This window comes from Pteropus medius, unplaced genomic scaffold, assembly GCF_902729225.1.
Source record: "Pteropus medius unplaced genomic scaffold, Ma_sr-lr_union100, whole genome shotgun sequence".
NCBI classification, from domain to species: domain Eukaryota; kingdom Metazoa; phylum Chordata; class Mammalia; order Chiroptera; family Pteropodidae; genus Pteropus; species Pteropus medius.
Genome location: NW_024340699.1, coordinates 4,967,281 through 4,979,938, shown reverse-complemented (window position 1 = coordinate 4,979,938; position 12,658 = coordinate 4,967,281).

Sequence of the window (12,658 nt, the reverse complement as noted above, 5' to 3'; positions counted from 1 at the left end):
ACTCATTGTCATAAGGGTAGAGTAGAAAATAGTGTGGTGGAATACATTAAGAGGGTGTATAAAGAACAGTAGGGGGAAAAAAAGGCCCAGAAGACAAATCTTCATAATGAAAAATTAATTTTAAGTCCAATAGAGTTAATTTATTTTTCCTGGGATCTGAATTAAGTTGTACAATCCTCTCAGATTATAAAACAAAGCACTTCCAATAATGATTCATTCATAAAAGACACTCCTAGAAAAGTTAACTCTAATCTTTTCTTTAAAAGTATCTCCTCCTCTGGCTTTGCATTCAAATACTAGCCCTGCAGACAAAGCTTTTGCTCTGCACTTAGCTCCCAACTGTTGTCTGGTGCTACCTTTGTAGCCCCACCTGTGAGTATAGATCTTAAATCAATTAAGCACAATCCATCAAGTCAATTAAGAAACTCTAAAACATTACAACTCTCAAAGCCTTCTTTGTTTTCCTTAATGAAAGAAGAAAAGACAAATTCCTCACTCACTAATTTGGTTTAAAAAAGAAAGTAGCCTAGACCTTAAACCCAACATAGGGTATTGACTTTTCTATACAAGAAACAAATCTGCAAGATTTTGAGATTACTTCCAGTGATTTTTTTTTAATCAATGAGTAAAAAAATAACTGTGTAACATAGCAAAAAAAAGATTATTTTGTCCCTATAAATATATTATTTTACTTATTTCTGCTTTCATTTAAAAAAAATTCTCTTGTAACCATTTCTGAAGAAACTACGAGCAGCATTGGCTTTGATAGAATACTTAACACTACTTCCTCTCAACCCTGCTTATTTTAAAGATGAAATATAATTCGATTTGATTTAAATAAGTACTTTTTAAAATTTAAGTCATCCTACTTCTAGCTCATTTTTTTCAGATATATACAAATGCTGTTATTCTAATTTTCTGGTAATTGATTTATAGAGACAAATGAAGGTTCCACCCCAGTCACATGTACACAACTTTTGTGAAACATTGATCACCATCAAGAGTTGAAAGCATAGGTCAGGCAAACATATTAGGAGATTAATTGGAAGGTGCTTAACATAGAATTTGGCATGGAGTAAGCAGTGAATAAATGATACTTATTGTTATCATTGCATTTCTGAGTTTCAAGTAGTTCACAATCATGCTTTTGCCGAGCTATTTCATGTCTCTACATATAATTGCAACATTCATTCCCCTCTCTCTCCTCTCTCTCACGCACGCACACGCGTTCTGCCATAGATTTTGATTTCTCCCTATGATTCCCTGTGGAGTTTATGTGGCAGATATTATTTTCCCATTTTAAAGAAAAATGAGGCCATGAAAGATGAAGTTTTTGCCCCAGATGTTCAACTAGGAAGTGGTTAAAACTGAAATCTGATTTCTCAACAGATATTCATTTTAATAAATCATGTCATTTAAAGTATGAAGAATAAAAAAACGTTTCTTCTTCTGCAAATGCTACTTCCTTCTCTGAGTTCAGTAGAAAACAATTATTACAGTTATATAGTTTATTTGTTCAGCAACAGAAATGTTACAAAGAGCCTTAAAGAAGAATCTGATAGAATTAGTATGGATTGCAAACTTAAGCTTCACTTTATAGTTGTATAATGCTGTTATACACTTTAATTTCTCATCTCAATTATCATTTAATTTTTCTTTTCCATCACGGAGCAGAAAACAATTCACCATGTTAGAAGACACTGAACTAATAGGAAGTGAGTATGACTGCCTACTTCTCTTACAGAACTGAGAAGAAGAGAAAGTTCTTAGATTTTCTGGTTCTTTCTCCCTGACCCACGCTATCACTTACTCATTAAAGTTTAGTTGAGAAAAAGAAGGCTGGGGAGAAAAGCTGCATTAGACTTTTCTGTGTTCTTTTATAAACAGTTTGGATGCTGTTGGTGGCTCTTGGAATTATTAAACTAGTGGCTGTATCATTTGTTTGTAAAATGCTGCATGAGTTAGAGGATGTGAACAAAGTGAATATGATTTCATGAATGTTGATTTATTGCTGAACACAATGATGCCTTAATTGAAGAGCCACCTACGTAGCAGAAGAAAGACTTTGTTATTAGGTCTAGCATGTTTTAAAATAAACAAGAACATGTACATTTTTTAACCTGGAAACTTATAAAAACAGACTTGTTTTTCCCTTTTGTAAAACTGTGAAACATATACAGAATATTTTTCATTTTATCAAGCCATAATTTGAAGGGAAAAAATGTCCATTATTCATAACTAACTCTTTAATCAAAACCTAGAATTTCATAAGAACTGGAGAATTGGCAAATAGATGCAAAACCCAGTCCAGAACAATTTTGTTTGATTTACAAGGAGCCTCTTGTCTCTACGTTTAAATGTAGCCATGTGCCCCTAGAGTCATCTGTCAGACTGGGAGAATTTCCAAATAATCAAAATGTCACAAAGTTAGTACTTTTAATTTTTATTTCATCTCCCGCAAGGATGAACTCTGATTGTAATTACAGCTTTATCTGCTCTTGAATGATTTTGTTTTATCAGAACAAAGACAGTGCTCTAACAACCACACTGATGGAGAATAAGGAACTTGCTTAAGACAGGAAATAAGAATGCTATGCTCTGGGAAGTAGGAAAAACCCTGATACTATAAACACGTGTCTTGATGTCACAGTAGGTAGTTACATACTGAACTCCCACAATTTTCCTCTACACTAGAGTCACATGTCGTTTTCTCTGGCCAGTATTAAATTAGAAGGCATGAAACCTAGAGCTAAAAATGCTCTAGTAATAAAAGCAAATTTACATGTGAAAGAAATCTAACAACAGGACTGAACAACTAACAGTTGTTTAATAAGATCAAGGAATCTGAAAAATATCCTTTTCTTGCTTCATTCTACCATGCTTTTATCAGTTAGATAAAACATAAGAGTCAGGTCTTCTCTATTTATATCCTCCATCAGAAGCCTAGGGTAGACTATTTAGGAATGAATAATACTTTTATTTTACTTCGGCCAGAGCTGGGCCATCATAAAAAGGCTTAAGTGGAAACCAGGTTTTAGTCCTTACTCAACAGAAAAAGCTATATGATATTAAACGAACCTTTAGCATTGATATTTTAAATTGCTCATCTATTAAAAAGTAATAGTAACACCTGCTCTACTATGACAGAGTTATTTCCATGTCGAAATGAGAATACAATTTCTGATAAGTTTGAATTACTATAAAAATAAATGCCATCAATGGCTGGCTATTCTTTAAATGTCTGTCTTAGAAGTCAGCTTCCCCAACTCTCCCTCACCCCACCCCACCCCCCGCCATCCCAGATATATAAGGAGGAAAAGCAGAAGATACAAATTCTGTGAGAAAAAGGAATGAGAAATGGGCTTGGGTAAATGTGGAGGGACACTGTACTGCATAATGGAATTTTGGTGTTGCTAAAAATCCTAATGTTTACCTACTTCAAAACTCGTTTGGAAGTAAAAGCCAGGAAAAGTAAACGAGTCGTATGCAACGCCTCACAGTTGATGTGAAGGACAATTTGAACCAGAATTAAAGTTTCAGGAGTCTGAACCTACTGTCCTTTTATGTTACGACATCACAGCATCTTAATTTTTTTTTTTTTCGACACATTGGTTTTATTTCTTACTCATAGTAGAGTCTAAAGCATGTTGGATTCTCATGGGTTTATAATAGAGATAATACTTACAAAATTCCATAAAATTTAATAACCTGGTTAGAGGGGTTTGAAGTGTGTGTCCACAGTCTCATGTAATCATAAGATATTGGAGAAGGAAATACTCTTTGAGTATTTAATTCAAAGAATTATTTCATACATTTCTACTCTCCTTGACAGGTGGTGATTCACCCTCTATGATTACTTCTAGAAAAAGGAAATAATTTTTTATTGCTATTTGCATCAACATGGGGAATATCTAAAGGCAGATGATTCTTCTTTAGGCATGCACATGATTATAGTTTTGAACTCTGTAATGGTGTTAAAACCACTCAATGACTTCTCAACATTCAAATTTAAATCCCAGGGTTCATCATGGCCCACAAGGCCTGTCATGATCTGTCCCCACAGAACTTCCTGAGTCTCCATCCTCACTCACTCTGTGCAAGGCACACTGACCTCCATTAACTCTGTTCCTTAAGCACCCTCAATCTCCTTCCCATTTGCTGATTTCTTCTTCTGCCTAGAAAGTGCCTTATCCAAACATGCACATCATGCTCCTTTTCACCCTGGTCTCTTCAGATGTCTCTTCATTAGAAAGATGCATTTGACCACCCTATCAAAAACAAGATCCTTCTCCACCTCCACCACTTTGTTCCCTTACACTTCTTTGCTTTACATTTATTTGATGTATTTATTGTATGTTCCCCCTTTGCCTTAACGTAAATTGTTTGAAAGGAGAACTTTGTTTTATACTACTAGTACCTAGAACATGGCCAGACATATGAAGGAAAAAGAAAAAAAATGTGTAAAGAAATAATATTAATTTGTTAACATAATCTTTTAACAACTTCATATATTTTATTTAACCACCAAAGAGAAATTCTATCAGGAGATCCATTAACTAGCTATATATTTTAAAAGAAATACTTTTAGATCCCTTAAGTGATAATTATTTCAATCATTTCATTTGCTGTAAAATAATTTCCGAGTATATTTGAAATTCTTAATCAACATAGTGTACTTCAATGACTTTGCCTGTTATGTGGAACACCTACATATAATGAGAAATATTTGGTCAATTAAAAATGTTTTGAAATGAGCAGATGTTTACAGATATGTAAAAATCTCTACAAGTGTTGACTAAATAACATTTTAGCTAGCTTCTTACCATGCATATGTGATGGGTCTATATATTTGTGATGTATGAATATAAAACATTTCCTTATGGTGCTTAGTGGCTGGCAGAGATCCCAAGTTAGTTTTTGCTGACAATCGTGATGATGAAGAATGAGTAATTTTAGTATGATGATGAGGAGAAAGAAGGAGAAAGAAAAGAAGGAGAAAGAAGAGGAAAGGATGCTCTTAGAATACAAAATACATTTCTTAATTTTGAGAATGGTCAGGGAAAATGGGGAGCTGACAAATGTGAAAATCTCAAACACATAAATAACTAAAACATATTTCAAAAAGTAAAAAATGACCAATAAACAGAAATTTTTAAAAATGTGGTCAAAGAATCACCTCCTGAAGTAGTCTTGGGTCTAGGGAGTTTTATAGCCCAGTTCTTTTGGGCTTTCAAAACACGATTAGTGTCTTTTTATATGTAATCCCTCTGGAGTATTAAAAAAAAAAAAAGTTCTCAATGTATTTTATACATCAAGTATAATACTGATAAAATCCAAGAGAACACAAAATCAGAAGATTTCAGACCAATAACAAATATAAAGATAGAAACAAAAATAGTAAATAAAAACTCTAGCATATGGAACCAATGTATTAAAAGAAGAATCCATCATATACAAGCAGAGTTTGCACTAACATGAAAGAACACTTATTTCAAGACTAGTAACATAATTGATCATAGTATATTTTACAAAAAAAAAAAATTGCCTAACCATTTGAGCTGACTTTAAAAGCATTTGGTAATTAAAAAAAAAAATTGTTGGTACCTTATATACACTAATCATAACATGAATTGTCTAACCAAACTCATATCCAAAATCACACTCAACAGCGAAACATGAGAAGCAATTTCATTAAATTCAAAGGAGACAAGAATGTTGCCTTTCATCTTCATTATTTAAAAATATTTCAAAATTTCTAGCCCATGTAGCCCATGTATAAAGGTAGAATCAGAGAGAAAAGACCTCATTCTTTGAAAGAAAAAATAAAATAAAATCTGTATTTGCACATATTACTGAATATCCAAATTATTCAAAAGAGATACCTGGAAAAAATGTTACTAAGATATCTCATTATCCCCTCTGAAAAAATTATTTTATTACATACTAGCAATAGTATTTAGAAAATATAAGAAAGTCTATCTAGTAGAAAAAAATTATACAAAATACCTTTGTCAAAATTAATAGGTACCTAAGGCCTACGTGGAGGCAACCACAAAGTTGTACTAAGGTGTATTAAAACAAAATTAATAAATCAGGAGGCTTATATACTCCAGGACAGTCAAAAATATTATCAAACTATCAATCTTGAGAAGCTGATTTATCTATCTGATGCCAACAATGGATAGCTTGCTATTCTTATGTGATTTATTTCCAACTGATTTTATTAAATTATCTATAATCCCTCAGGATGTATTACTGAAATTTCATTCAGTAATTCTGTTGGCTATTCTAGTTGATTTTTCAGGTACAAAGAAAAAAAAAAAACATTAGCTATAAGTCAAGTCATGAACAGCATCGTCAATATTCTTTTATCATCGTTTATTTTACTATTTTGCTTAGATAACCAATATAAAGGCAAAACCATGAAGTAAAAAAGCAACATGTGTGTAGCTTTGTTAACTTTTACAAAATTTACAGATAAGCTAATTAATTCATTTATTCATTCATTAGCATCCATTTAACAGCAACTGTAACCTCACTGAGCCAAATTTTAGGGGCAAGGAGATGTTGTGAAAGTGTCACAGTGAAAGTCAGACATACAAACTGATGCTGAACTGTGGGTCTGTAACAGGGATTTAACCAATACAATCCTAGAAGCTGTAGTCTCCGTTCAAAAGAAAGAAGCACAACTTTCTAGTTTTGATCAATAGCGTTAAGCACTTATATTTGTGCTCTTATTACTCTTCCCTGTTCCCTTTCATGAGTAGCAATGTTTTGACAACAGTAAAGCTTACACACACACACATACTAAAAAAACTAAGCCAGAAATGTGAATTAATATCAATGCAATAAAATATGTTTTGGCCAATGTAACCCATATCTTTCTTTCTTAACATCAACAGGCTATTCTCATGTCTATCTTCAGATACCACCAAGTAATAGGAACATCTTTCTGTAGGAAATATGTAAATGAGTGGACATTGTTTTGTATACTTAAGCTGTCTGCTTCCAGATTGAAATCTTAAGTGTTTTACTCTTTAGAGATTCAAAGCATCCTGCATTTTAATTCATGTATGTATAAGTCCAAAGGGAAAAATATTTCATTTGCCAGTCGAGCAAGTTAATTTTGAGAGCACAGTTTAATTAAGATTAAACAAACTTAGATTGTTTGTTAGTGTAAAGGCATAAAGCTCTAGAAGCAAATTAGTTGCAGGATAATTGCTGCTGTGAAAAAATACTTTGTTTGTGCATAAGCCCACTACTGTATATCTTAAATTTCAAATGTCTCCTCTTTATAAGAAAGTCATAGGATAACAAAACTAAGAATATCCTTCATTTCCAAATATCTACCAGGCCACCGTTGCTATTTTTTGTTTATTTGCTTTGAACAAAGAAAAGTTCTTAGATTAAGAAAATATAGAACAATAGCAAAACAAATGAAAAAATCCAATTAAAAAATGGACAGAGGATCTGAATAGACAGTTTTAGGAAGAAGACACAGAGATGGTGGCTAGCAGGTATATACAAAGGCACTCAACATCACTAATTATCAAGGAAATGAAAATCAAACCACAATGGGATATCACCTCATACCTGTTAGAATGGCCATTATCAAAAAGACAAGAGACAACAAATGCTGGCAAGGATGTAGAGAAAAGGGTATCTTTTGCTCTATTGGTAGAAATGTAAATTGGTGCTACCACTATGACAACAATATGGAGGTTCCTTGAAAAATTAAAATAGAACTACCATGAAATTCAGCAATTCCATTTCTAAGTATTTATCCATAGAAAATGTAAATGCTAACTTGAAAAGATATATCCATCTCCATGTTCATTGCCATATTTATAATAGCCAAGATATGAAAACAACCTAAATGTCCATCAATGGAAGAATGGATAAAGAAAAGGGGATAGAGAGAAGTAGATATATCCATACAGAATGCAATTTTATTCAGCCAATTAAAAAGTACTGAAATCTTGCCATTTGCAACAATATGGATGAAGTTAGAGAAAGAAGTCAGACAGAGAAAGACATATATCATATGATCTCATTTATATGTGAAATCTAAATAATAATAATAAAAAGCTCAGAGAACAAATTGGTGGTCATCAGAGGTGGGGGTTGGGAGGTGGGTGAATGAGTGAAGGCAGTTAAAAGGTACAAACTTCCAGTTATAAAACAAGTAAGTCATGGGAAAGCAATGTACAGCACAGCAACTATAGTTAATATTACTGTACTGCACATTTGAAGGTTCCTAAGAGAGTAGATCTTCAAAATACTCATCACAAGAAAAAAAAATTCTGTAACAATGTATGGTGATGGATGTTAACTAGACTGTGATCATTTTGTGATATATACAAATATCAAAGCATGTTATATACCTGAAACTAATATAATGCTGTAAGTCAATTATATCTCAAAAAATTATATTTCAAAAATGGATTGATAAAACCATGAACAAATTAGGGTTTTTGAAAATACCAATTTAAAAATGAATATTTTCTCTTGGTATTAAAACTGAACATCAACAATTAAAAATATCAACATAAATATGGGAGGTGGGAGGTGGTCAGATGAAAGCTATAAAAATAAAAGAGAAACATGAGGACTAGAATCTTAGCTATGTGTACACTTATTGTTTTTTTTATTTGGAAAGAAAACTGGTACACGCAATAAAATCAATAAGAAACAACTTAAAAGAAACACTTTTGTGGAATAAAGAAGAGTTAGAGAAACCCCAAAATCTAACTTTCCCTAGATTCTAACTCTATAAACTACTGTGACACGGGGTGACAGCAGCAGGTGCAAAATCTTTTATTATTAATCTCAAGAGATGGTGATATGACTCTGAACTTCATCTCAGGAATTCTAAATATTTCAAATATTTCTTCTTTTGAATCAGTAATAAGATATTTAGCTTTTCAAGTGAGTGCAAATTTTGGATTATGATTTCAGCGCAACTGATCTGTCAGTACATTTTATTATCACATGAAAGGTGAATTTTACATATTTGGAATAAATTTATTCTAATAATCTGTATTTTGATGAAGGATTAAAGACGGGTTTAAGTAAGTCTGGTTGATAGTTCTAATCACTGAGGAAATAATGAATTATGAAAAAAAAATAGTTGTTAGCCTAGGCATCGCAATGAGTAATTCATAACACTCTATAATTCCAGAGAAAAACAAGGTAATTGAAATAACATCCACTCCAAGGACATAAACCTTTATTTTATGCACAGCATTCTCTGTTCCCTTTAGCTAATCTCACACATAATCTTTAAGGAAATGTCAAAGCAATACTCTCTAGTTATAAAAATTAGAAAGCATTCTGAGAGACCCCAGATGTGTGTGTGTGCGCGCGCGCGTGCATGTGTGTGCGTGTGTGTGTGTGTATTTTTTAAGTGCAAATCAACCATTTCACAATACAACTCTGGGACATGGGTGGGCATGTCATTTATCTTCTCTGTGCTTCCATTTCTTAAACTTTAAAATGAATAAAAATATACTTTGTGTTTTTTTAAAGGAACATTGAATAAGATATGGGTACTCTATAAATGAGAAAGATATATAAATAGGGATATATGCAGTACATGGTAAAGATAATATATGCTGGATATTTGATGAATACATATGTGTGTGTGCATATTCATATATCTATACATACATTCATAAAATACAATTTGGAAAAAATCTAAATAGTATGTTAAATGTAGAATAGAATGTCTTGAGGAAGACAAGCAAAGGCTTACCTTGACATCAGATTAACAGGTCACTGTGAGTTTCAGAGGAAGGATAAACCCATCTTCAGTGAAGAGATCAGTCCTTACTTTTCTATCAGGGAGAGGTGATATAAAGGTTAAGGCCAAGGACTCTGGAGTAATGCTATCTAGATTTAAATCAAATCCTCCATCTATTATTCACATGATCTTAAGATCATTTAAACTCTAGTTTGAAAGTAGAGATAGCCATATTACCTTAGTCATAGATTTATTGAGGGCTATTGATATAATTCATGTAAAGAACTTGAGTTTCAATTAATCTTTAGCTGTGGTTGTTCCACAGGGGCTACCTTACTTCAGGCCTCATATTGGCTGATTTGTGGTCAAGGAAAAAGAAGGACAAATGAATGTGATACCTGGAAAATGTGTCAGTCCTCATTTCATAAAACTTCTCAGTTATTTTACTGAGAGAACAAGTTTGAGGGTTACTATATATATCATTACTATATATATCATTAGCAGGACTATTAATTGGACCAAATACATCTTTTTCCAGTTTGTGAAATTTCTTCCCCAGATGAAAACCATAAAATCATGGCTGAGAACTAGATACGTAACTCCAATTTATATTCGAGTTTATTTAAATTTATCAAAATGCATTAGAACTTTTCATAAATTTTAAACTTATCTCTAGTTTCAACATTGTCCTCTATTTTCCAAATTGTCCAGATTTACTTTGACAGCTTAAGCTCTGGGACGGAAAACACAGACAGACAAGAGAGAAAAAGCTGAAAGAGGAAATAGAAATGAGGTCCTTAGGTTGTTTTCTATTCTGGTTTCTTTTCCCCCTTGGGGTACATGTACCAATAATACACTAATGCCTAGAACAGTACTTTGTTTCTTCTCAAGCAGTTGGAGGGAGGCCCCAACCTTGGCCAAAAGGATTTGGGGTGTGGGAGCCACAGACAGCGTGACTAATAAAGCTGCTGGTCTAGTCAATCTTTGGTGAACAATTTAACAGAAGCGGCATCGTATTCTGTAAAATGGGGACAACAGCTGCACCCGAGGCTGCTTGTAAGTCATCAGGGCTTTTGTAAGGCTTGTGTGAAGTGAGGTGTGTCATGCCTGACCTCGGCGCCAAGCAGGCATTAGCTGTGTTTGCATCAATAACAATCCCCTGAGATGAGGCCTCAAAGCAGTTCCTTCAATGGAGGATGGGCGAGGTCTTCAGAGCTCTGAAAGCGAACTCACAATCTCTCCAGCTGGACCATGAGCCATGCTATCTCAGTGGGCTTATTGGCCCGCAGGTAACAACAGTGTATGCCACAGAGATCTACATTGTCTTTAAAAGGAGCATCCCAATATACAGTGACATAATGAATATGTAATGGCATGATAGTGGAGCCATATCTCTACATGTGTCTATAATTTGCATTTATTAATGCAAAAGTCTTCATCTCCACCACACAACTAAAAATCACGATCACTAGTATGGTAGTTTTCAAACTCAGCTGCGTTTGCTTTTTAAACCAAGGTACTCTTTATTTGAAAAGAAAAGTCATTTGTCTTAATCTTTGCCTTCTCAACTCATCACATATTTTCTTTTAGGATTTTATAAAACTTCTAAGAAAAGCAAAAATTTGTTTCCAAACTTTAAAAACGTTTTATAGAAATTAAAATTTTTGCAGAATATTCTTATGTTTTTAATCCCAGTGGTCTTTTAAATTATATTGCTGGAGCACTAAAAATTTTCAAAGCCCCTTTGTGGGACATGTTAGGGAAAGAGAAGAAAAGTGAATTGAATTTCAGACCCTTGAACTCTATTTTAACACAAAACAGCTCTCCTTTATCATTCACATATATATATATTATATATATATATCACTATATATATGTCACTATATATATATATATAGGTTTCTTTCTTGCTTTAAAGATATTGGACGCATAAAATTAGTGTTTATAAATATGGAAATCAGTTTTGATGAATTTTTTGGATTTTCTGTAAGATAGAGCACTAAGTGCCATATTGACAACTGTTTATATACCATTTCTATAAATTCAGGATATGTGAAAATAGAGTTGACTGATAGTATCTCCTTAACTACGAAGAAAATTTTCGCTAAATAATTCCTACACACATATTGCAGATAATTTATTTAGAGTTTATCTAAGGCAATTTATAATAATTACTTGAACACAGTCACATTCAAATCCTTATTTAAGCTGACTATGCAGTACGTTATTGTTATTTTGATCCACTGGCTAAATTTAAAAGAAAGACATCTATGTTCTTTAAAATGTCCTGTAATTTAGAGCAGTTCCCATTAGGCCATATGAAACAGCAAGGTTTTACTGTACTGAATCATCCCTGGCCATTTCTGGGTACTTTAAATTTATATTCTACATAAATGTAGTTTAAAGTATTCTTAGTATCCTACCTTTGGGGGGTTATAAGAAACTCTGCCATAGCATTAAATTTTCTGAGTGAACAAGCAAGAATTATACCAAAGGAGACTCTTAACTCAAACTTTTATTTTCCTATGAGAAAATGGTTTGTTACAGAAAGAATTTAAAAGACGATTGTGTTTTTCATGAATTGAATAGGTGGCTAAATGGATTAGCTGGTTTTATTTTAGTGAGTATCGCACCTTCAAATTTAGTAGCATGCCAACACTGCTGAACATTATTTTGATCAGTTGGAAAATTGCCTGAGCTTATTTGGCTCTAGGAATCAAATTCCAGAGAGAAAACAAATATAGTCCATTCATTACTCAATAGGCAACATTCTTATTTTGACAGATATCAAGACTTAACATAAATATTGTGTGGACCATGTAAAATAGCCCAAAACATACATCATTCTTCAAAAAAATAATATAGCTATAAAACAGAAATCCTGACCCATTTTTCCAGTAGTATATTTTGATTCCA